Consider the following 27,959-nt stretch of genomic DNA (forward strand, 5'->3'; position numbering starts at 1 on the left):
TGGTCAATATTATCAAAGAACACTAAATCTATGCTTCAAATTTGGAAAAAACTGAAGTTGAACTTCTGTCATATTTTCGACTCTAACCAAACCTCTGAAGGTCAAGGTCAATATCAAGGTCAATGTCATATAAGATGCGGCACTTTATTGGCTACAATATAAACCAGCTAGCGAGTCTCTACGATGAACAGAACTGAAGTTATCGCCAACACGTGACTTTCACGTTGTCCATAGCCTTGACCTTAACATTTGACCTAGATATCCTGTAATTATATCAGTTGTAAGACATTGGCCGATATTTTTTAGCAAGTTTAGTGACGATTAGTCAAGCGATGTAGATGCTCGGCTACACAAACAAACAAATAAACCAACCAACAAACAAAAACTCGACCGAAAACATCACCCCCTAAACTGAGTAAATTTAATTAATTTGGTAAAAAGAAAGAAAGAACGAACGCAACGGCATGACAACGAAAAAAAAAAAAAAAGAACTGAAAGAAAATAGAAGTAAAAAGACTCCCGGGCGATGGTGGGTTGGTATAGCACCCATGTAATAAATAAATAATACAATAATAATAAATAAAACAAAAGAAAAATTGAGTTTTCATGCGCGTCCCTATTGTATTAAAGAATCGAAATCATGTAGATTTTCAGATGATGGTGATGATGACGATTGTAACGTTTATTAGTGTTGGAGATGGTGATGAGTGCTTGGTTTGCCGATTTCAAGGGAGGTAAGTCTGTTCATCCTCTCTGAAAATTAAAAGCTTTTCTGCTGCTACAAAAGCAGCAGCGCCAGCAACAGTCTTCGTCGCAAACAAAAAAATGAAGAATTAGTCCAAGAAGAAGAAAGAGGACGCATTTGCATTGAATGGTCCAATCTTACTACCCAAACTTACTAGCCGTTTACAGTCGATCTTCTGGTCACAACTAAACAACAAACAATCAACTGCGTAAGCAAAAACAAAAACAAAAATAAAAAAAAACGGTAAGCATTAAAAACTTATCCGGCTTCTTTTTTAATTCAGCTTCATCCATTCATTCGTTTGTAAACACTAAACGTTAAATTTCAACTTGAATTCTTATTTAAGTTTATTTTTGCCATTGAACTTTAATAATTATTTCTTATATATATATATATATATATATATATATATATATATATATATATATACACACACACACACACACACATTAAATCTTGCTGTAGAATATGTTTAAAAAGGCTGCTTCTATAGAATTTGAACCGAACCAAACCGACTTTAGTCAAACTAAATCTTAACCGAAATTTGGGTTAATTTAGGATTAGGATAAGAGCAAAAACTACTAATAATAAAAATTAAAAAAACTATTCTATTTAAATTTTGTAGAAGTAAACCCCACCACACCACACCACCACCCACATACACACACTCTCAAAAAAAAGTTATTTGGATTATTCGGACTAGCATTCGCATCATCTCATCTTGCGTTTTTATATTCAAAACGTTTCAGCCGATGTAACCTCCGATCTTCTTCATATGCATCTTATCGAACTTTGGAATTTTTACATCTCGATTTACTTACCTCCCCACGAGGGCAAAGTTAGACAAATGATCTGTTTTTTAATGTGGAAGAAAATTCACACACACACACACACACACACACACACACACACACATTCTCCCTCCATCAAAAAAGAGGGAGAGGGGGGGGACTCTGTATTGGTACAAAAATAAAGGTACTCGTGCTGAAATAATAACGTTATTATTTAAAAAGCCATTCTTAATTTGTAGAGGCGGGTGTTTTGTACCTATTCTGTACTTCAACCTTACAATTGAATAAATAAAACATATCATAAAACTTTAATTAAACGTGGAAATAAGATTTTAAAAAATAGCGCGGATCACTCTCTGCATTAGCACCAAAATAAAAATTGCTTCAGGCCAAAAGGATAAAATAAAGCGTATTAGAACTGATACTACACTTTGCTCTTATCCAAAAAATGTCGAAATGGAAATTTGAAAAAAAAAAATCTTCGGTACTTGTATAGAATACGGATAATGCTATTTTTCAGTTTGGATTTTCAAGTTAAATTCCAATTTTACGGTATTTTTGTTTATTAAATTGTTAACTGAAAGTACACAATAGTTATAAAACGCCCTCCCCTCCTCATGTAAAGAATGAGTTTCTAAATAATAACGTTATTTCAGCATGGTCCGTATTCTGCATAAATACCTAAATGTCAAACTGAATCCTTTCATTAATTAATCCATGGAATGAGATTGTTCTGATTGGCCATGGCTTAGCAGGGCTCTACGGAAATATTTATTTTAGTTAACCTTTGACAACTAAATATTTTCGTTTACTAGCCAAATAAAAACGTTACTAGCCAAACCCATATGATTTTTAGAATATGACATGTTCGTTCTGTGACAAGTATGTACATCATAAAGATTTTTTAATAAATAAATATACAACAATAAATAATAATTTTAATAAATAAATATACAACAAATTTTGTGTTGATACTTGAAGGTATAAACATTTGAATTTACTCAGATGTTTTTAAACTTAAAAAAAAGTATATGGTTTTGTTAAACCTTTTATTGTTTAAATAATTTGACTTTGCTCGTTTTATTAAAAAAAAAAAAAAAAGTTGAAAAGATATTTTTCACTCAGCTTTGGAAGATTGTCGGTGAAAGAAATACAATCGCCAAAAGATAAGTGTTCCATCAGTTCTACTTGCCACTTTTGAAAAATCACTCGCAAATGCGACTGTTTCACTCGCAATGTAGAGCCCTGCCTAGTGGTTATTAGCGTTTGTTAACAATCAGTTCTAAGTGACAGCTTTCCTTGCTACAGACAATAATAACTAAGAATAACTTGGTTATTAATTAACACTTCTAACCGGTCATAGTTGATGAAATGAGAACAATCTACTCTGGTGATTTTTAAATAGTGTTCAGTTTGATATTAAGATAGCCAAGTTCGATTAAAGATTTTTAATTTCTAAAGATACACCTGAAGAAGGTCGTAGATTACATAGGCCAAAACATCTATAATATAAATTTCACCTGTCTGTTTATGTATGTATGTATGTCTGCCTAACTCTTTCAACAGAGTTGACGGATTTTCAGTAGATCGTATCGTTTTGAAGTTCGACCCTTCGGATGACAAATATCAAAAAATTGGCTAAAAACATTAATTCCTTCACCCTCAACTGGGCACTTTTCTACAGGGCAGGGTCGCTTTTTTTGCCGATGTTTTTTAAAGTCCTTCCCTCTTTTCGATTGACTAGCCTTAATTTAAACCTTCACCACTTCCGGTTTAGCGATGGACGCAACGGCAAAGACATCACTTTTTTTTTTCTTTCCTTTGCGGTACGGGTTTGAGCCTGCCTGCCTACTACTACTTTTTTTGCTCAACACACACCTCCAAACACCCGGGCAACGCCAGGCACCCAGGCTAGTCTTATATAAATAAAACAACTAAGAAGGGAATAGTCGTTCAAACAGTAAATTTATAGAATCACCCCCTGCTATGAATCTGTAATGACTGCTACATGCGGCCGGAACAAATCTTCGGCAGAGACATTTTCGTAGCAATCACCGTTTCAACGCCCACGCTACGTCATAATTTGCCCAGGCACACACATGCAATAAAGGAACTATATTACATTCCGCATGCACAACAAACAGGCTGGAATATTCCAGAACCCCCGTATATAAGTATTAGTCCATGAAAATCAAATCCGTTTTCTTCAGATTTCTCCAGCCCGACATGTGTCTAAGAAACTCTGTCAAAAGGAAGACTTAAATATTGATTGATCTCGATCATGAATTCATGAACACCAACTCACACCCTTACAAAATAGTAACTCTAGCAGTCCTATAAACTCTAAGTCTAACACTAACCCAAAGTACAGGCGAAGGCGACCCCCCCCCCCAAAAAAGCATTAGTTGTTAATAAAAAAACATGAAAAAAGTTGTATTTTAAAATAAATATCTTGCAAACAGAGACCGGAGTGATTCTATAAAATGCCATCTGAACTTTGTGAATACAAATTGTGGCGATTCTGCAGAACAAGGAATCAAAAAAAATGGTGAAAACAAAAAATCAAAAAGAGAACAAATAACTGTTACCAAATGCAAGAAAATTTACTCTTTTGTTTGTTTGTTTTTTTGTACTTGGGAGTCACCACTTATCAAGGCCCGAAGACCACTCAAGGACAAGAGTTAATGTAAGGTGGTAGTATAGTAATCATTAATGGTGTAAATTGGGTAGAATTTGATTATTTATGGGGATTTCTCAACAAGAACTTGTTTACATTGGATTTGAAGGTTACATGTTGTATTCAACCGAGAAGCAGGCCGACAGAACAGTGTTCCACAGGTGGACAGTTCTGCAAAGAAGCTTTGTTTATGAAATCTGCTTTTATATTTAGGCACAGTTAGAGAATGGGAGGGGGAAATGTATATAGTAGTTGTAGCTAGTCGAGTGTTTTTTTTTTTTTGTTGTTTTTTTTTTTTTTTTTTTGTGAAAGTTTGGGAAGGACACACCATAGGTTGGAGCTCAGTCGAACACTTGCCATGAAAATAACGATAGAGCAGAGAAAGGCTCACAATGTCTCTTCTGTGGGAAAGAAGCCGCAAGGAAGAGAAGGGCATCACCTACTAGGTTTCGAAGCTGGTTTTGAATCTTACCAAGGCAAGATAGAGCATGCTAAACAGCACCTAGCCAGATGTAGCAACAGTACTCCATTTTAGGGTGTACCTGGCTCTTATGTAGATAGAGGATTGCATCGGTAGTGAGATACCTACTGAAGCGATAGAATGATCTAATCATTTTTCCAGTGATCTTGGCAACTGATTTGCTGTACGTGTTCTATTTCAGATCAGGAGTGAAATCAGTGTGTTTATATGCTGGTCTTCCTTTCATAGTCACTTCTTTTATTGTTCCTGACCCGCTGTAATCCCCCACATGGTTGTTTTACGAGATGAACAAAATTACTTGTGTGAATGGAGGCTTGTTGGCTTTTAAAGGTTTTATTTAGAGAGTTGTTCATAGGAGAATGCAAAAATATCTAATTAACTAATTACTTCTTAGCTTATTTTTCTAACTTAGTCTTATGGCTGGGATTGAGATACACAGACTGACAAAATCTAAAGGTAACACTTGCTTAGATTATCTCTACATTGTTGGACACGTCTTGTGTATATCGCTCTCGATAAGACTGCCTTTCAAAAATCCTTTAGTTTCTCTCCTCAAAGCTATAACGTCCTCACTTCCTATATATCGACACCTGTATTTCTAGCATGTTTTATCTATGGTACTAACCTTTGCCTCCCCCAATCCTGTTTCAATCACGCCACTTGCAGGTAAATATATTTCTGTTTGCTGCCAGGTTATCCTGACATGTACTGATGTGATCCTCACCAAAATTCATACTAGTTAACATAATCTCTATTTACTGATGTAGGGTCCCAATATATAACACCATAAGCCTAAATCCGATGGTGGTTGCCAATCAGTATGATCCATTGATTGTTCACATTACAGGCGGCACAGTAGATGAGTATTCTCTTTTTAAAGAAAGTAGAAAATGGAGCTTGGGTTTATTTGTGGCAATCTTGTAATTCTCCCTTCCCTTATTTTGTCCTTTAGTCCTCGCATTCCATAAGTAATGTTTCTGACAAAGGGAGAATTGCTGCTTTTTGGTCATAATTTATCCATCTCATACTTGTCTGCTGGTTTTTTACCATAAAGTGGTATTTTTTTTTTCAGTTTATTTTTTTATTTTATTTTTTTTTTTACATCAAGTGGCTTCATGTCTTATCTGGAGTAGTTTCCATAAAAAAAATTAGATTAAGGTAAGATTTTGTGTTATCTAGATTCTTCAGACTACTGTTCTCATCTTGAGTGTCATTTTCACAATGTTTTGGGTGATGTAAACTGATTTTCTTTAGGTGTATCTTGTTGAACTTGGGAATCTGCACAAAACTTCAAACGGAAGAGGGGATGACTTTCGAGAATATTGGCAAAACAAACGACCCCTCCTTGTAGAAAACTGCTCAGTTGAGGGTGAAGGAATTAATGTTTTTACTAACTTTTCGATATTTATCGTCCGAAGGGTCGAGCTTCAAAACGATACCAATTTCATCCATCGCCTCTGTCAAAAGTTTTAGGTAGACATACAAACATACATACATGCATTTAAACAGACAGGTAAAGTTTGTATTATAGATTATTATTTATTTTCATATTTATCATTTTACAATTTAATTTCTACTTTCATTTAAATTTAATTTATATTTTACTTATTATTCACCCCCAAAATACACAAAATATTCACTTACTCTTGTAATTAAACTCGTTTTCTTAAAAACATATTTCTTAGAAAGATTATTTTATTTACAAGTTCATTTCATTATATAAAACTATACCTTCCTTCATTTCATTATATAAAACTATACCTTCCTTCATTTCATTATATAAAACTATACCTTCCTTCATTTCATTATATAAAACTATACCTTCCTTCATTTCATTATATAAAACTATACCTTCCTTCATTTCATTATATAAAACTATACCTTCCTTCTATTGTTTATGTATAGACATTATTATTTACACAAGATATTCACTTCTAATTAAACTGCAAAATGTATCCCTTGCAAGGCTATGAAGACATGCCCCCCCTTAAAACTTCCTTACCCTTCTATCCCCCTCTTCTTCCTCTCTCTTTTCAACCTCATTTTTCTATCCCCTTCTTCCATTTCTATCACAAATACCATTTTATACCAAAGATCAATGGAAAACAAAATCTTTCTAAATGCCCCTCCCTTATTAATTTTTTTCCTGTTCACTCCTAAAAGTATGAGTATTACAAAAACGTATCCATCTTCCATCTGCAGCAATGTTGAAAAATAATTTCAACTTGTTGGTGTGTCTTGTGCAGTTCCTGACTTTAAGATGAACACACAAGCAGACAACTTCTTCAGTTTACAAACCAATTTATTTTTTTTAAGATAGGATTTTCGAATTAAATTCAATTTTACGATCTTTTTTATTAAAGTGTTAGGTGAAAGTATAGAATAGTTAACAAAGCCTCCCCCTTTCAATGTTAAGAATAGGTTTCTAAATGACATTATCATTTCAGCACGGTCCATTAGCTGTAGAAGTACCATTAAATCATTTATCATTTTGTTTTTTACTTGTTTCGGACTGTTTTCATTAACTTCCAAAATATGACAATCACATGCATCATCATATTAGGTTTAATGTGTATTTTCCATGCAGGCCAGGTCTTTATTTATCCCTCTTTCTCTCAAGTCTATCCTTATCATTTCCTCCCATGTTTTTCCTTGCCTTGAACTGAACCTGCTATTTCGACTGATTTACATTTACTAATCCCCAAATTTTCGTTATCCTTTCAACGTGACCATACCATCAAAGTCTCCTGTTTTGAACACATCTCCCTATACTGTAGAAACTTAATCTTCCTCTGAGATCATGAGATCTAAGCCTGTCTTTAAAACTCATTACACATCTATTGTATCATTATATCATTCTTCTCAATGCAACGCATATGCTGAACCTTTTATGAAACTTTTGTAAGTGGACAACAGTGAATGATCAGTATGGTCTGATATTCTAGATTTTAGAAATGGAAGGCTTAATTAATTAGTAGTTACACTATTGAGCAGTTAACCAGGTAGGAGGAGGGGGATCCAGAATAGAGAAGAAAGCATCTAGTTTCTGAACTGAGAAAAAAATAAACTTCTAAGATTTCTGTCTGAGAACAGATTTTATTTCGATATGTCATCAGCTCGAAATCGTGTAGCATGGACATTGATTCGCAAGAGAAAATTAATCTTTACTTGTGATTGTTATACTTTTTTTTTTTTTCAAACGGAATAGGAGAAATGTTTCCCTTGCAGTGTATTATATCTGTCCTGAGATGGGTATTTTTTCTTTTTTTAGTTTATATATAAACAAAAGTAGTGCTATAATTTTTATACAGATATATACAGGGTGGAATAATAAAATTGTCGCCCTAGAAAAGACGACATGATTCCATTTCCGTTTGATGAAAACCGGTTTTCTTATTTGGCTGCAGACCATCTACTAATTGACCAGTTGTGTACAAATCCCAAGAGCGATAGGAGCCTTCTATCATGTCTGAAATTGACGCAAAGTTCAACGAGCGAGATCAGAGATGCACCGCTATACAACTCTTACTCTCTACCAATCCAAGTTATGAAAACAGGACCATTGCCAGCACCCTCAAAATGCATCGCTTGATTGCTATGAATACCAGTGACGTGCTGAGGGTGATGAAACAAAGTTTCCGGCCATAGTTATAGTCTTTGGTGTGGTTTCAAATGAAGGCCACATCATGTCACCTCACATCTTTAAAGTCGGCTTGAAAGTCAACATCAAAGTGTACCTGGATGTAATGAAGAATGTGGTGATCCCCTGGTGCAATCAGGTGGCCGCTGGCAGACCCTGGGTGTGGCGGCAAGACTCGGCACCAGCCCACAAGTCCAGAAGAAGGAGTGGTATGACTTTGTACCCTTCTCTCACTACCCCCCTCCATCGACCTGAACCTTCTGGACTACTTTGTTTGATTATGCATCACCAACATGACCTCCAACAACACCAAAGGTAGCCTGATCGCCGCCATCCAATGAGTATTCACAAGCTCATGCTGGCACTTATGGAAAAAGCACATTCCCAGTTCTGCACTCGAAAAGAGGCAGTGATTGAGGTTGAATGCGGCTACATTGAATGAATGTCAGCTTGGCCTTTTGGTCAAGATCAAAGTGTAGTATCTGTTCTTCAGATGCTGCACTTCATTTTCTTGTTCTCTTTCGGCGGAGGAGAAATCCTTCACGACTGAGACAATTTTCATTTTTGTACCTTTTCTCCACGTTAAAAAACGACCCTGGTGTCTAACTCTGTCCTGTGGGGAGGCATAGTAAATAGGTACATAATAAAGTTACCTGAATTTATTTTTTTCAGTAAAAGTTTTAAAATAAAGCTGCTGTTTTCTTTAGGGTGACAAATCACATAAAAAAGTAGATTCATTCAACATAGATTACAATGTCATTGCAAAATTTCTGAATGATACGTAGGTAACAATCAAAACCAACACTGAGAATCAAAATCCAAATAATCCGCAATATTTTTTTGTATCTACCCAACTCGGACAACATTAATTTTAGTGATGGGATGATTCCAATATTTTTTGTATCCACCCAACTCGGACAACATTAATTTTAGTGATGGGATGATTCCAGTATTTTTTTGTATCTACCCAACTCGGACAACATTAATTTTAGTGATGGGATGATTCCAATATTTTTTTTGTATCTACCCAACTCGGACAACATTAATTTTAGTGATGGGATGATTCCAATATTTTTTTGTATCTACCCAACTCGGACAACATTAATTTTAGTGATGGGATGATTCCAATATTTTTTTGTATCTACCCAACTCGGACAACATTAATTTTAGTGATGGGATGATTCCAATATTTTTTTTGTATCTACCCAACTCGGACAACATTAATTTTAGTGATGGGATGATTCCAATATTTTTTTTGTATCTACCCAACTCAGACAACATTAATTTTAATGATGGGATGATTCCAGTATTTTTTTGTATCTACCCAACTCGGACAACATTAATTTTAGTGATGGGATGATTCCAATATTTTTTTTGTATCTACCCAACTCGGACAACATTAATTTTAGTGATGGGATGATTCCAATATTTTTTTGTATCTACCCAACTCGGACAACATTAATTTTAGTGATGGGATGATTCCAATATTTTTTGTATCCACCCAACTCGGACAACATTAATTTTAGTGATGGGATGATTCCAGTATTTTTTTGTATCTACCCAACTCGGACAACATTAATTTTAGTGATGGGATGATTCCAATATTTTTTTTGTATCTACCCAACTCGGACAACATTAATTTTAGTGATGGGATGATTCCAATATTTTTTTGTATCTACCCAACTCGGACAACATTAATTTTAGTGATGGGATGATTCCAATATTTTTTTGTATCTACCCAACTCGGACAACATTAATTTTAGTGATGGGATGATTCCAATATTTTTTTTGTATCTACCCAACTCGGACAACATTAATTTTAGTGATGGGATGATTCAAATATTTTTTTTGTATCTACCCAACTCGGACAACATTAATTTTAATGATGGGATGATTCCAGTATTTTTTTGTATCTACCCAACTCGGACAACATTAATTTTAGTGATGGGATGATTCCAATATTTTTTTTGTATCTACCCAACTCGGACAACATTAATTTTAGTGATGGGATGATTCCAATATTTTTTTGTATCTACCCAACTCGGACAACATTAATTTTAGTGATGGGATGATTCCAATATTTTTTGTATCCACCCAACTCGGACAACATTAATTTTAGTGATGGGATGATTCCAGTATTTTTTTGTATCTACCCAACTCGGACAACATTAATTTTAGTGATGGGATGATTCCAATATTTTTTTTGTATCTACCCAACTCGGACAACATTAATTTTAGTGATGGGATGATTCCAATATTTTTTTGTATCTACCCAACTCGGACAACATTAATTTTAGTGATGGGATGATTCCAATATTTTTTTGTATCTACCCAACTCGGACAACATTAATTTTAGTGATGGGATGATTCCAATATTTTTTTTGTATCTACCCAACTCGGACAACATTAATTTTAGTGATGGGATGATTCAAATATTTTTTTTGTATCTACCCAACTCGGACAACATTAATTTTAATGATGGGATGATTCCAGTATTTTTTTGTATCTACCCAACTCGGACAACATTAATTTTAGTGATGGGATGATTCCAATATTTTTTTTGTATCTACCCAACTCGGACAACATTAATTTTAGTGATGGGATGATTCCAATATTTTTTTGTATCTACCCAACTCGGACAACATTAATTTTAGTGATGGGATGATTCCAATATTTTTTTGTATCTACCCAACTCGGACAACATTAATTTTAGTGATGGGATGATTCCAATATTTTTTTTGTATCTACCCAACTCGGACAACATTAATTTTAGTGATGGGATGATTCCAATATTTTTTTGTATCTACCCAACTCGGACAACATTAATTTTAGTGATGGGATGATTCCAATATTTTTTTGTATCTACCCAACTCGGACAACATTAATTTTAATGATGGGATGATTCCAATATTTTTTTGTATCTACCCAACTCGGACAACATTAATTTTAGTGATGGGATGATTCCAATATTTTATTGTATCTACCCAACTCGGACAACATTAATTTTAGTGATGGGATGATTCCAATATTTTTTGTATCCACCCAACTCGGACAACATTAATTTTAGTGATGGGATGATTCCAATATTTTTTTTGTATCTACCCAACTCGGACAACATTAATTTTAGTGATGGGATGATTCCAATATTTTTTTTGTATCTACCCAACTCGGACAACATTAATTTTAGTGATGGGATGATTCCAATATTTGTCCTGATTCCAATACAATTACCGATTCTGATTCCGATTCTTTATAAATCTCTAATTATTTAACTATAAGATTGTTATTTCCCCAATTTTCGTAAAAACCCACGTTAAATATGCAGATATTTTCCTAAACATCAAAATACACTTGTGGAGGATGATCTATCGATATTAGCTTTATTGGTATTTTAAAATCAATAAATATTTATTTTATCATTATTACCAGCAATGGAAGATTTTGCTTTAAACAAAATCAAAAAACAGAAAAACAAAAAAGACAATGAAAAGAATCGTTTTGGCATCGGAAACTAGGCATCAATGTTTCCGATACCGATTCTGATATTCCCAACTCTACCGATTTTTCAGATTCCCGATTCCGATTAATCGTCCCAACACTAATTAATTTATGTTCCTGAATTTTTGAGATGAGGATTGATAATTTGTATTATTCGGCCCACTGTTCTCATCTTTTGTGTCATTCTCAGAATTTTTTTTTATTTTATTTTTTTTTTTATAAGAGAGTCACCACTTATCAAGGCCCAAAGTGATAAGATTTAATGAATGTAACGTGGTAGTATAGTAATTCGTTAATGGTATAAGTTGGGTACAATTTGATTATTTAGGGGGACAATTCAACAAGAACTTGTTTACATTAGACTTGCAGACTACCATATTATAATCAACTAGGAAACCTGTTAACGGTGTTCTACAGGTGGGTAGTTCTAGAAAAGAAGCTCTGTTCATGGAATCTGCATTTAGATTTAAGCACAGATAGAAACTAGGGGAAATTGTATATAGGAGTTGTAGCTAGTCGAGTGTGTTTTGTGAAAGTTTAGGAAGGAGGTACCGTAGACTGGAACTCAGTCGAGCACTTGCCATGAAAATGATAGAGCAGGGACAGGTTTGCAACATCTCTTCTGTGGAAAAAAGATTGCAGAGAAGAGAAAAGGGCATCACCTATTAGGTTTCTTCAGCTGATGTAACCTCCAATCTTCAGGTGTATCTTGTCGAATTTAGGAATTTTTCTGTTGCACTCTGGAATCCGCACATAATTTTGAACACAACCTTTTATTTAATGCATGAACCATAATAATAGATAGAAGTCCTAAATAATTTGCAACTGCATTCTTAGTATCCCACGCATTGAAGATTGACCCTCCAACCTCCAGAACAGTATCCCTTTTAAAACTGAATTTTATTTAGTACTTAATCCATTACACCACGGGTTTTTGCAGACGGCATTAACTTTAATCACAATTTTTATTGTTAGCTTTTCTTTTATTTTTTTATTTTATTTTCCATTTTTATTTCCTTATATTTTTTGTATTTTCACACATTCTCCCATATCTTGTTCGGCTGTAGTTTCTGCTGTAGTTGATTTGATCAACAAATAAAATCGATCATGCACTTATTCAGCAACAACTATTCTTGCTGCTGATATTTATTGATTTGTTGAACGCCGTTGTTATTATTATTATTACAACCCCCAGCTGCTTCCAAACTGTCTATCCTTTTGTTTTGACTTCTATGTTTTTAATTATTTTTTTTTTCTTTATAATAATTGGAGATTTGTTGGTGAATTTCTTGTTTTTTTTTTTTGTTTTTGTTTTTTTTTTCTTTTTTCTGGTCCCCCAACAAAGGAGGGATTGGACTTGGTAATTCACTCTCATTTATCTGTTCGTTTGTTTGCACTTTTCTCAATAATCCCGCTTTGGATTTTTTAAAAATTTTGCACAAACATTAGTCATGGTGAAAGTAAACTTTTGCCGAAACGGATTTTCCATGATAACTCTGGTTGCCCCCCCCCCCCAGGGGGCATTATAAGATTAAGATTACCCCAAAATCATTTGTGCATTCGTTGGGTCTCACTTTTCCCTATAACTACGCTTTGCATTTTTTTGAAATTTTGCACAAACATTAGTCATGGTGAAATAAATTTTTCCCGGAATGGAGTTATTCACTTGTGGCTTATCAGCTTGTTTCACTTATTTTCACCCCAAACAAGCCAAATTGCCACTGAGACATAAAGGGGTTACTCTGAAGTAGGGACCATGTCTAAGTAGGGAGTTGAGCAGTAAAAATTTCTGTTCACTTTAAATTTTTGCATGTTAGTACAGTGGTCAAAGCACGAAACTGAGAGGAAATTCCAAAATTTAGCAGTTTAAGGAAATAAACTTTCAAAGTAGATGGCTCTCCAGCACTGGAGTATCTCTACAGTGAAAGGGTGGAATTTTGCTGGTTGTCATGTTTAGTCAGGAGTATTTACGTGAAGGAGCACCAATGTTGCAAGTTTGTTGGAGCACATTCTATTAAAGCACCTGTAAAACAAGCATTAACCCCATCTTTTGCAAATATATCTATTTTTCGCTAGAAATCTTAATGTTCATTTTTTTTTTTTTTTCCTCAGTTACTCTCAATTTACTTTAAGCAGAAACTAGATGCTTCTGTCTCTATTTCTGGATCCTCCTCCTCAGCTAACTGCTCAATAGTGTATCTATTTTTAGTTGTCTTTCATCTCTCAAACCCAGAATATCAGACCATAGTGATCATTCACTGTTGTCCACTAAGACTCTTAGCAGTGTCTTCCAAACTCCAAATATATCCACTTTCTATTGGAAATCTGCTACATCTGGTCTTTTCTTAGATTATTTCAACCAGAAACTGGCTATATTTTTCCAAAATTTCTATTTTAGCCCCCCCCCCAGCTATTAATGACTAATTTTTCCTGGCGTCACTTTGTCTGTGTTACACAATGGATCCATTGCTTTCATATTGTCATTTACTTTGTATATATATTTTTATACATACGATTCACTCCTAAACTAATGAACCAATCATTATGAATTTTGGAACACAACTGCTAAGTATAATATGACTATATTTAGTTTAGTTTCTAGAATAAAAATCATGTAATGGATTTTGATCAAAATAAGAATAAGGATTCTAGAAAGAAGGTTTAATATCATTATATTTTGATTTTAATCTTCATAAGGGGACATCAAAGTGGTGCAAAACTGTTTTGTTTGGGGAATAAATCTATCTGTCCTGAGACGGGTATATTTTTAAGTTTATATATATAAACAAAAGTCCTGTTATAATTTGTATACAGATATATGGGAGATGACAGGAACAATCTGACAGGATAAATCAGACATTGTAATATGATGACCACCAAACGAGATAATAAAAAAAAAAAAAACATAAACAGTAAATGTGTTAAATAACGGATATTAGAGTATCAAGCTTTATGATTTTGACGTCTTAATTCACAGCAACAATCGGCACACAATTGTCAAAACTCTAAGTTATGTTGCGGGCATTTTTGTAAGGAACCAAAAGTTAGAATAAAAGATATATATATAGATATATATATATATATCTGTCTGTTCATTCCACTTTTTTGCAAAAACTATGTAGCCGGTCTGGATGAAATTTTACATGCTCTTTTGCTATGATAATGTGTAGCAAACTAAGTAGTATGGTATTCATTCTATGTACAGTTAGTGAATACTAGGATCAATATTTAATGCAAAAAAAATTAGTGCAAATTAAGCCATATTTAACCATCAATTTGGCATAAAATCATTCATTCTAAGTCAACAGCTATAACTTTTACATGTGGGTGTGTATGTGTGTGTATGTATATATTTGGCTTCCATTCAGTCTTGACAGACTATGGATACCCTTTGTAAGGGTGTCTGCGCATGAAATTTTTGTGGCAAGAGTTGCGCAATCTCTAACCACACCTCTTCTGAGTTGGCATTGTAAAATACTAGTGGCAAGTAGGGGTTCAGGACAACTGATAAAAATGCTAAGTGGAGAGCACATACAGCTCATAGAGTTCCAAAATGGTCGGAGCCAGGCTCATCGTTGTTTGACTTCGGTGATCTGATGAAAACTGATGTGTTACCATCATTATGCCATGTGTGTGTGTGTGTGTATATATATATATATATATATATATATATATATATATATATATATATATATATATATATGCAGCTTTGTCTGTGTGTGTGAGTTCGTTCATTATAGATTCAAAAACGGCTTTACCGATTTTTATGAAATTACACACAAAGGTACTTGCTGTGCCTGGCAGTGTTTTAAGAGCTAGGTTTTGCATCGAAATGTTTCCAACAAGTATCAGCACCCGATAATTGCTATGTATTATTGTACATATGCAAATGAAAATGACCAGCCATTTTTCCAGGTTGTTGCTTAGCGACAATTCAAACCGACGTTGACACCGTATTTGTTATGGAATTGTTCGTACTACTACTTCACATTCATAGTGCACGTACAGACACACACCCGACCATTACAGCAGGTTTTCTCTTTTTTTTTTTTTTTTTTTTTTTTGTTTGATAACGTAACATTAAGATGTTGTTCCGTTAATTGGAAAGACAATTAATACAATTGGACTATTTGCTTTCTTAAATCAAAAATTCACAGATGGTAATACCTCAATTCCAGTATAAATACAACTTAACATTATTTATATTTTAAAATAGTTCTTCCATTTTTTTCATTGACTTGACTTTAATTAATACTTTTAATAACATTTATTTATACAAATATAAATTCATTAACTTACCAAAAATGATTTTTTCTTTGACTAACTAATCAAAACAAAACACTCCTCACAACAGCAATAAAACACCACTGCTTATGCATTACTTATGCATTTACAAACACTTATTTAAAATTCTTTCTTTTCTCATTTAATCTTCGTATAAATTTTGAGACTTTTTTTTCGAAAATTCATATTTTTACATATTTATTTTATCTTGCACTTCATAAGCATAAAAATGGTATTAAGTCAATCCAAGGTCAGGTAATACTGTTAGTATATATATATGTATACATATATATATATATATATATATATATATACTTATTGTTATATAAACATGCTCACATCCCGCTGCTACAAATAGCCACTTGTTTCAATCAAACAACAGATATCATCAGGCACCGACTTGACTATTCAAAAGTTCAATGAATATTCATTCATTGAATAGTCAAGTCGCTGCCTGATGATATCTGTTGTTTGATTGAAACAAGTGGCTATTTGTAGCGGCGGGATGTGAGCATGTTTATATAACAATAAGTAATATCAGCTCTTTTTATTTAGCACTATCTAACAACCTCGTTGAATTCATTAGTCCATTACTTTTGAATATAAAAAACCCAAGTATATATATATATATATATATATATAAACATAGTCGCTACACTTAATTCATGTTTTCACCACTCTTAATAACCTTATGAGTCTTCCCTCTTAAACACCTTTAACTTGGTGTATATATATATAATATGGCATAATGATGGTGATACACAAATTCTCTTTTTTTTTCCTTATAAGTAGATTTTTTAAATTTTATTTTATTATATTTAAGCTCTTATCCACTTTTGAATAATTGAGCTTTTTCATTTGGTTTGCTAATATAAAGTACACTAAATCTAATATGACCAGATCGGTGAAATCTAGATACGTGCAACCGACATGTATAGTTTTTAAGTAAAACGTATATGCGTGTGTGTGCGTGTGTGTCCAAGATGGGTATATGGGATAAGGTGGCCTTAGGATAAGGTTTTTTCAGATTGCAAAGTGGAATACGATGTTTTCCTGGACACAGTACAGTGTTATTTATGAATTCACACACATCGAAACCAATGTCTGAATTGTAAGAAAATAACCTCCACACCATTGTGAAATGGGGATGTAAATAGATGGTAATATTTAATACTATTAAAAAAAAGTTTGTTTTCATTAACAATTATAAGAAACTTTTCAACCGTCAATTAACATGGGTGGAATGATAAAGTTGTCGCCCTAAAAAAAACACTACAGTCTTTATTTTTAAACTTTTGTTGAAAAACATCAATTCAGGTAATTTGATTATGTAGTTGAGCTGACATCTATTAAATGTAGCCATCTTCAGCCTCAATCACCACCTCTATACAGGTCTGGAACTGGGAGCATGCCTTTTCTACAAACGCTGGCAATAGCTCAGCAGATGGCTGCAATCGGGCTGGCTTTAATGTTGTGGAAGGTCATGTTGGTGATGTTCTCACCATATGACCAAACATAGTAGTCTAGTGGGTTCAGGAAGGAAGGGGTCTAGTGAGAGAAGCGTACAAAGTTGTAGCACTACTTCAGAAACCATGCCAGAGTCTCTTTGGATTCCAACTGCCACATTCAGGGTCTGCTAGCGGTCACCTGATTGCACCAAGGGATCACCACACTCTTCATCACATCCAGGTACACTTCGGTGTTGACTTTCAAACTGACTTCAAAGGTGGCACGATGTGGCCCTCACTTAAAACTACACCAAAGACCATAAACGTAGCCGGAAACTTCCGTTTTCATCACCCTGGGTACGTCACTGGTATTCGTGGCAATCCAACGATGCATTTTGAGGGTGCTGGCAATGGTCCTGTTGTACTCCCTTGGATTGGTAGAGAGCATGAGTTGTCCAGTGGTGCATCTCTGATCTCACTTGTTGAACATTGTGTCACTTTCAGACATGATAGAAGGCTCTTATTGCTCTTGGGATTTGTACACAACTGGCCAACTAGTAGATGGTCTGCAACAAAAAAGAAAACCGGTTTTCATCAAACGGAAATGGAATCATGTCGTCTTTTCTAGGGCAACAATTTTATTGTTCCACCCTGTAGCACTCTACCTGAGATCATTCAAATACTTAGGCTTAATATTTACATGCAACATGAATTAAAAAACTAATACATTAGGGACATTGCTAAGACTGCTGCAAAGATGGACTCCCTCTGCTGAGCTAGAAAACGACTCCCACCTTCCAGTATCCTATACCTCTACCCCTACAAAGCCAGCATTTACCCATGCATAGAGTATTGTTGCTACATCTGAACTGCTGCATTTACCGCTAGTCTCTCCCTATCAGATAGGGTCCAAAAAAGGGTCCCTAATCTATTAGATTCTTCACTGTCAACTAAGCTCTAACTTTTGTCCAATTTCTGTAATATTGCATCCCTGTGTTTCCTTTTTTTGATTCATTGTGCTAAACGTTGAATTCTTATGCAAATGTTTTCCATCTTCATTTACAGATCCGATAACTACCGGAACTACTGCTGAATCACGATGCGGAGTTTACATCGATCGTTCATGAAGTCTTTTTTGATGCTAATTTTTGTGATTACACTTTTACTTCTGATCTTCGTCCTTGGACCGATGAGCGCCTTCTACAGCACAGACAACTTGGTAACCCACACACCAAATGCGAAAAAGATGCAACGCTCTAATGTAACCTTCAACTATAAACCAAGGGAGAACTCTACCCACAAAACCCTCCACAAGATAATCATGGAGTCTGTCACCCAGCAGATTGTTGTCAAGGAAACTGGTGCCAAAATGTGGGGGGGTAGGTTTGATGGAAAGATAAGTCAGCTCCTGGAGAAGTTTGGTGATTCAATTGCTTTTGACCAGCGACTCTACAGTGAAGATCTTGAGGGCAGTGGAGCCTATGCAAAAAGTATTACTCGAATTGGTCTCTTGACGAGGAAAGAGTGCCGCATGATCCTAGATGGTCTAGACAGAATTGCCGAAGAATGGAGCAATAAGACATTTGTTTTAAAACCAGGCGATGAAGATATCCACACGGCTAACGAACGTCGGCTCACTGAGCTAGTCGGCCCTGCAGGCAAGAAGCTGCATACGGGACGTAGCCGAAACGACCAAGTGGCGACGGATCTGAGGATGTGGCTGAAGAAGGGCATCATCCAAAATAAAGCCCACTTGTTTGAGTTCCTTGATGCAGTTGTCGAACGTGCTGAAAAAGAGAGTGACATCTTATTACCAGGATACACGCATATGCAGCGAGCGCAGCCGGTTCGCTGGAGCCATTGGTTGCTTAGCTACGGATGGAAGATAAAGAGAGATATCGAACGGCTTTCGGAATTGTATGTACGGGTTGACCAACTTCCGCTTGGAAGTGGAGCCTTAGCTGGAAATCCTTTTGCTGTTGATAGAGAGTTCTTGGCTAAAGAACTTGATTTTACATCCATCACGCCAAACAGTATGGACGCTGTTAGCGATCGGGATTTTGTTCTTGAATATCTTTCTTGGGCGTCAATCACCGCGATGCATTTTAGCCAGTTGGCAGAGGATTTAATTTTATATAATTCTAAAGAATTTAACTTTGTGGAAATATCAGATTCTTTCAGTACAGGAAGCAGTCTCATGCCACAGAAGAAAAATCCTGACAGTCTAGAGCTGATCCGTTCCAAGACTGGGCGTATTTTTGGCCATTATACAGCCCTGATGACCAGCATGAAGGGTTTGCCCAGCACATATAATCGGGATTTGCAGGAAGACAAAGAAGCCCTCTTTGATGTTTATGACACTCTGACGCTATCTCTTCCCATCGCGTCTGGAATACTTTCCTCACTTAAAATTCACCGTACTAAAATGGAAGGTGCCCTGACTGAGGATATGTTGTCAACCGACTTGGCTTACTATCTTGTCCGCAAAGGGATTCCATTTCGAAAAGCACATGGCATAGTCGGGGCGTGTGTTTTGATGGCTGAAAATAAAGGGGTAAGCATGTCCAAATTGAAACTTGCCGAGTTGAAGTCCATAAATTTGTTGTTTGACCATGATGTCGAGTCTGTGTGGAGTTACCAGAACAGTGTTGAGCAATACAATAGTGCTGGAGGTACAAGTTCCCAAAGTGTCCACACACAAATTGACCAGTTGAATAAATGGATTGTCATGCATAGATAGCAACTTTCTCCAGAACTGCTGAATGATTACAAATTTTAGCAATTGGAAAACATTCCAAGGTTTAAAATGTTGATGATGTATTTTGATTATTTCTTTAATTGTTTGGACTCTGAATATTCTAGAAATTTCTAATGCAACATTTCAGCTGCACCAATTATGGAGACTTCCTCGGATGAAAAGAACAAGAATGGATAGTTTTAAAATATGCCTATTCAGTTGTCGGATTAAGCAATGAAAACGCTATTTCAAATTTAAGTATGACAGATGTGATGAAAGTACTAGATTTTTCTTTTTTTTTTTTTTTTTTTTTGTTTTTGAAGGAATTACCACTTATCAAGGCCTGGAGGTCACACGAGGATAAAGGTTAATGAGTGTACGGTAGGCAATGAGACAATACCATAGTTAGTAGTTAAAATATGGTAACTTGGATTACTTAAAAGGAGGGCTCATCAAGAACTTGATGGACGCTTAAGTTTAAAATAGCATTTGGACTTAAAGACAACCATATTGTAGTCTGAAAAGCAGGCAAATGGAAGAGGGTTCCACAAGTATGCAGTTCTTAGAAAGATGCTTTGTTCATGGAATCCACGTTTAGCTTTAGACACAGATGTACTAATTTGAAGTGATTGTTTTTCTATTAATACATAATATTCAATTGATTTTAATTTTAATATGTTAACATCTTTAAAAAAAATATACAATTTTTGAATTTTTGCATATATTTAAAAAAAAATTTAACCATCATCTAATCTTAACGGTTACTGTCAAATGAAAATGCTATTTAAAAATTAACAAAAACTGTATTTCAAACTTGACCATGACTGGTTGATGCAAATGCTATTTCAAACTTAAGCATGACAAACGAACAATGGGAAGTTTCTTATAGGGATGTTTGAATGGATCTAAAAATAGGAAATTAAAATATTCACGGTTCCTATATTCACATTAGGAAGACTGTAGAATTTTTGCAGCCGAAACATTGTGTTGTGAATTCTCCAAGGATTGAGAGTTGGAACAATTGGGAAAATAATTCCAAGCAATATTTGGACATTGAAAGAAGATTATTTTAAAGAACTGTACATTTGAATACAAAGACGTTTCATACAAAGACAAAAAAAAAAATGTGATTATGATGTTGTTGTTGAGGTAGCAGTGATTTGGTTGGTTTATTTGACAACTTTCAGGGAGAGTGATAATGGCGTAATGGTTACCAACCCAGACTACGGGATTGATAAGCAAAGTTCAAGTTGATTTATTAACTAATAATGTGGGGAAAGGTATGAACCTCCAATTCTAAAAACTATGACTTAAACAGTAGTTTGTGGTGAATCGTTTACAATATTGTCCAGATATTTTAAAGTACAATATTTTTTATTGTTTTTATCCATATATGCATCATAAGGCTTGATCATATATATATATATATATATATATATATATATATATATATATATATATATATATATATAATTCATTAGATTGAATAATTTCTGACGTAATTAATATTTTAAGTGTTATAATCCAAAAATCAACACCTAATCTTTATCTATATATATATATATATATATATATATATATATATATATTTCAGAAAATCATCATCTAATCATTATTGCATCAGAGTAAAACTTGAAAAGATTTACGATTTTTTCCTCATCAGCAAATAGACTTCATTAATTATAATTCAGATAATTTCCGGCGACATATATTCAATCAGTTCAAGAACAAAACAATTTTATATTATTTAATTAATTGGAACATTCATTCAGATGAGTATTATTTCTTCATTTATTTATTGCAGACCATTATCCTCATCTTTTAATTGTTGTTACCACCTGACGAAGGCCAGAGGAATAGTTGGCTGAAACGTTATGAAACAAGACTAAAAAATGAGAATAATAGTCCGCAATAAATAAAACAATTTTATCTGATATATTTAATATATCCTGAGGATTCATAAGATCTGATTTATTAATTAATAAACTTTGTATTATGTAATCTCCTGAAAATATTACAAGTGATTTGATTCTTTTAGTTAAAATTTTATATATATATATATATATATAGCATGTCAGGAGGTGATGAAAAAAAAATCAATTAAAGTGCTCGATTGCAGATGCAAAGCTGAAAATACAAATATTTATTTCAAAACTATATATACATATTTCAAAGGCATACCAATGGTTTCATTACATTGAATCAACCATTAAAGGCTGAATGTAATCAATACAATTCATTAGCGTCTTTGAAAAGGTGAAACAATGCAAAGTAAAAAAAACAGAAAAACACCATTTAACAATGGTGTTTTGCTGTTTTTTTTACTTTGCATTGGTGGTGGTGTTTTTACTCGGAGTAAGGGATTATTACAAAAAACAATGTATTTTCAAGAAGTAGGTGTAAACAAAATAAATATATATAAAACTTTAACATAAATTATTAAGTATATGCTTAATATGTTCTCAAATGGTGTTTTTATTTTCTGTTTGTTACTTCGCATTGTTTCGCCTTTTCAAAGTCGCTGATGAATTGATTCTATTCAGCTTTTAATGGTTGATTCAATGCAATGAAACCACTGGTACGCCTTTGAAATATGTGTATATAGTTTTGAAATAAATATTTGTGTGTGTGTGTGTGTGTATATATATATATATATATATATATATATATATATAGCAAAAATAGTAATTAGTAAAAAACCTGAAGAAAGTGCTCAATACTATTGCAGAGCAAATGTATATTTTTTTTTAACGTGTTATCTGCTTAGTTACACATGTTTCAGTTATTGAATCGTATCAACGATCCAGTAACTTCATCAGACTTTACTGGATCGTTGATACGATTTGGTAACCGAAACATGTGTAACTAAGAAGATAAAGCGGTAATAAAAAAAAAAAATATATATATAATGGCATATTACTTCCCAATTTAACTGCAATTTTGATAAGTCACTTGAAAAAAAAACAACATTGTCATCTTGTTTAAAAAAATATTTACACTTGAGTCAGCTGCTGGTTATTGATGTTAGTGTTTGCTTGCATATATTTTGAATTACCTCCATTAGTGTTACAGGCAACAGATTAGCTATTTAATTGGAAGCAATAAAATTTCAAACACAAGAATGCTTAGTACATAGGATTAATAGATAAGGATGTAGACAAAATAGTAACATGGATACATTTCATGGCTGAAATATCTGTTGGCTTTAGAGATTTGTCTGTCATTATTTTAACTAGTTTATTTATACACATCCACTAATTCCATTTATTAACCATTCAAGTCTCTCCCTTTCTCTCTCTCTCTCTCATATATAGATATGTGTGTTTATACCCATATTTATAATAATTTATGTCAGTCGGAGATATTTTTGATGATTGGTGAAACTACAGTAAAGTATTAAACCTAAGTACATTTATCATCATTTATTTATTTATAACGTAACCTAAACGTTATTTATATAGATCTATCATTTACTTATATAGTTCTCTCCTATAGGATATTTAGCATCTTTTTTATCGCCAAGATCTGCTGTCTTTCAGTAATGTTCTGATTTTGAGGTGTGTGTATGTATATATATATATATATATATATATATATATATATATATATATATATATATATGATTTTTATCAAAGACGAAATCTTCAACAAAGTAAAACTCATCAAAATAAGAAAAACTAAACATTACATTAACAAGAGGAAGCAGAAAACAACAATACAGGGTGTTTCAAAAGTCTTGGGAACATAATGAGATATACGCATTTGTAATGTTCCCAAGACTTTTGAAACACCCTGTATTAAATGAAAGATGAGGAATAAAAGTTATATATAACTTTATATTTTTTTATGTATTTCTGTATCCCCTATTTACTCTTTCTATCTCTTCTCCTTTCACTTCTATCTTTCCTATTTTTTCCTTTCTTCTTTTATTATTGGCTTTATGAACCCAATTATTTCATAGTGGCTTATATTTTTTTAATATATATATTACCTACATATATACTATCCTCCTCATTTATCCTTTACCTACTTCTAATTACTATTCACCATTTTATCCTATTCTTTCATTCCCATTTCTAAATGCCATTAAGCCAGTTTTTTTCTATAACTGCATTTTGTATAATTCTGACTCTTCTCTTTTGATGAGAAGCATTTAGTTTCGAAACGCCATGGTCTAAAGAGATTTTTTTCGAAATTTTCCCCTTAGCTCTTCCTTATTGTTCTGATATAACTTTTATTCCTCATCTTTCATTTAATAATAATATATATATATATATATATATATATATATATGAGCAAACAGTTAATAAAACATGTTAAAAAAACACTTTGAAAAAGAGTTAAAGACATATTTAATCTGAAAAGGAAACACTTGATAAGTGGATAGTCCTTAATCCGCGGAGTTTCAAAGAAATACTTTCCTTCTTATCAGAGGGCAGGAATTAGTAAAATGCGGGATCGGATTTTGCATACAAAAGTATTTGATGAAACTGCAAGTAAGTCAAAGATCTTACTTGATAACAAAAAGTGAAGCAGAGGGAATATGGTGAAGAAAAAGGTGACTACGCGTGAATGGATAGTCTGGTGAAAGGTAAATAATCCAATGATGGTAAAATCCAAAAATATAACTCCAAGAAAGTTAATTGAATTTCCATTTGCACAAGTAAAATCCAAGGAAATCACGTAATTTTATTTTATATATAGGTTTCCTTTAGTCTTGGCAGATTACGGATACCCACAATAATAAGGGTGTCTGCGCATCAAAATTTTGTGGCAAGAGTTGCGCAATCTCCAACCACAACTCTCCTGAGTCGACATTGTTGAATACCAGTGGCAATTGGAGGTTCAGGACAGCTGGAAACAATGCCGAGATAAGCGGAAAGCACATACAGCGCCTAGAATTCCCAAATAGTCACCCCTCTGGTACTAGCCAGGCTCAATGTTGCTTATATATATATATATATATATATATATATATATATACACGCACACACACACACACATATTGTTTTAGTCAACTTGACAACATAATTTGATTTTGGAACAATTTATTTTAAAATGAGTAAAGTTAGAAATGTTAGTAACAGCAGATCAATTATCAATCACTATCATTAATACGCAGACAATCTCCTACCATCTATATCACTACTATTTGTACAGCAATTATTCCTTCTTAATCACTATTTTATGTGCTTTCTGCTCTCGGTGCTATTCCTCCTCCTCCTCCTCCTCCTCCTCCTTATTACTGCAGATAGAGCAAACTTTTTTAATTAAAAATTTTTTTTTTTTTTTTAATTTCAATTTGAATAAAATTCAATCTTTCTGCTATTATTGTTGTAATGGCCTTCAATCTTCAACCCAAGTTTGATTACTATTTCAAGTATTTTACACTAAGGTTGCAATTCATTTTATATATAAACTAAGAGAGAGGCCCGATGTTGCTCGGGACTAAATGAGAATCCTTACTCTGTACTTTTTCATTATGATCATAACACTATACTATTTTCTTTGTTTTTACTGCCCTCCCTTCTCTCATTTTACCCCCTAATATTGCCGGAAAAACCTGAAATATTGGAAAATTCTTTGAATTAGTTTTTTATGCATATGTTTTAAATTTCCTTAAAATCTGGTCCTGGATATGACCTTAAACTATACCCAGTGGTGTGGCCGCAGCTTGTGGGCTTTGGGGAGTGTGGAGCCACCCTTTAATTACCATTGCTCCCAGGTCCACTCTGACCCGGAGTGGTAGTATCTGTTAGGGTCCCAACTATGGGTTGAATAGAAACCAACTTGAAAACAAAAAATATATTCTATTAAAAATTTTTCTTCAAAATCTTTGGATTCGGCATTAAATAACCCGAAAACGGTTGATATGCCGTAAAACAAAACCAACCAACCAATCCTTAAAATCAGATATACATATTTCAGCTTTAAAGAGGATTCTGTCCTCATCGATTACATAGAGGTAGACGGCATACAGATATTTAGCGCATAGAGGAGAACATAGAGATTGGGAACCACTTCCATTGTTTTCCCCAGAAAATTTTATTCATAGGATTTAAATTTCAAAGAAAATAGGATATATTTTAAGTGTTTCTGAATAAATTTTACCTAACCTTTCTTTCTATAAGAAATACACAAACATCACACACACACAGATATTGAGTTATATATGAGAGTGAGATATATATATATTTATATATATATATATATATCTTAGAGGTAAGTAATTCATCGCTTTAAAGTATTAATTTCCCAAATTTCTGTGATTATTCTTTAATAAAGTAAGGAACAATGACTTTCGCATTCTTCTTTGCATCAAGTGTTGTCAGGAAGTGACTGAATTCTTCTTTCACACCCACCCAAGAAATTACTTCCATTAACTAAAAGGTTAAAGTGTAACCTCCCATTCGTCAATCACTCCTCCAATCAACTAACATCTTTCATTATGTAATATTATTTTTATTGGAAACGATAAAGAGTTGTTTATAATCATAAAGATTTTTATTCAGTCCAAAAGGCCAAGTTAGGCCGAAATAATGTTATTATCTGATATGTGTTAAGTTTGTTGGTGTACTCATAAAAATTTGTTTTCCACATTAAGCTCTCTATGATGCCATTTTATATATATTTAATATATATTCATATATGAATGTAATTTGATATTGAACAAACTTTTCCATTAGAAACCAAAGTTCAGTCTAATATTACATATATATGTATATCTCTATTTATAAAGATAGGTGTGTGTGTGTGTATATATATATATATATATATATATATATATATATATATATATATATATATATACTTGTTTATTGTTATATAAACATGTTTACATTCCGCTGCTACAAACAGCCACTTGTTTCAATCAAACAACAGATATCATCAGGCAGCGACTTGACTATTCAAATGTTCAATGAATAACATTGAACATTTGAATAGTCAAGTTGCTGCCTGATGATCTGTTGTTTGATTGAAACAAGTGGCTGTTTGTAGCAGCGGGATGTAAACATGTTTATATAACAATAAACAAGTATTATCAGGTCTTTTTATTGAGCACTATCTAACAACCTCGTTGAATTCACTAGTACATTACTTTTGAATAAAAAAAACCCGAGTATATATATATATATATATATATATATATATATATATATATATATATATTTACTCCTAAATTAATTAACATATCATTATAAATTTTGAAAAACGCCTGCCAGGCATAAGGGGTTATAATGTGAGCTATATTTAGTTCAGTTACTTTTTTTGCAAAGTGGATAAAAAGAGGGTGGAGGCCCTTCATGAAAATTCAAAGATCTTTTGTAAAAATTTAACATTAGACATTAATTAATAAATATTCATCAAATTTTAGTTTCTTAGGAGCATTTTAAAGGTTTCCAAATCGTTCATTTTATAGTTGAAACATTTCAGATTCACACTGAATTTTATTAAGTCATTAGATAGTAATTAAGTCATATTCCATGAATTTCAGTTTCTCTTAAGACTGCTTAAGCTTAAATTTTGAACATTTTCTAGAATCAAAATTAATCATTTAACGGATTTTGATCAAAATTGGAATAATGATTCTAAACATCTGGCTTAGTATCTTAGTATGTCTTGGTTTTAACTTTCATAATAGACATCGTCCCAGGACG

At 33.4% G+C, this 27,959-nt stretch overlaps 1 protein-coding gene and 1 pseudogene across 2 annotated transcripts in view; one reads left to right on the forward strand and one right to left on the reverse strand.

The window, feature by feature from the left end:
* Positions 1-27,959, reverse strand: part of LOC145256222 (rRNA-processing protein FCF1 homolog) — a 106,326-nt gene that overhangs the window by 59,716 nt on the left and 18,651 nt on the right. The window lies entirely within an intron of this gene.
* LOC145256221 (argininosuccinate lyase pseudogene) lies at positions 163-26,895 on the forward strand (annotated as a pseudogene). Its single transcript, XR_013863944.1, has 2 exons — positions 163-988; positions 18,630-26,895. The product of XR_013863944.1 is annotated as an argininosuccinate lyase pseudogene (transcript).

Source organism: Euprymna scolopes, chromosome 32, assembly GCF_053919585.1.
Source record: "Euprymna scolopes isolate OS-2025 chromosome 32, ASM5391958v1, whole genome shotgun sequence".
In the NCBI taxonomy this organism is placed as follows: Eukaryota; Metazoa; Mollusca; class Cephalopoda; order Sepiida; family Sepiolidae; genus Euprymna; species Euprymna scolopes.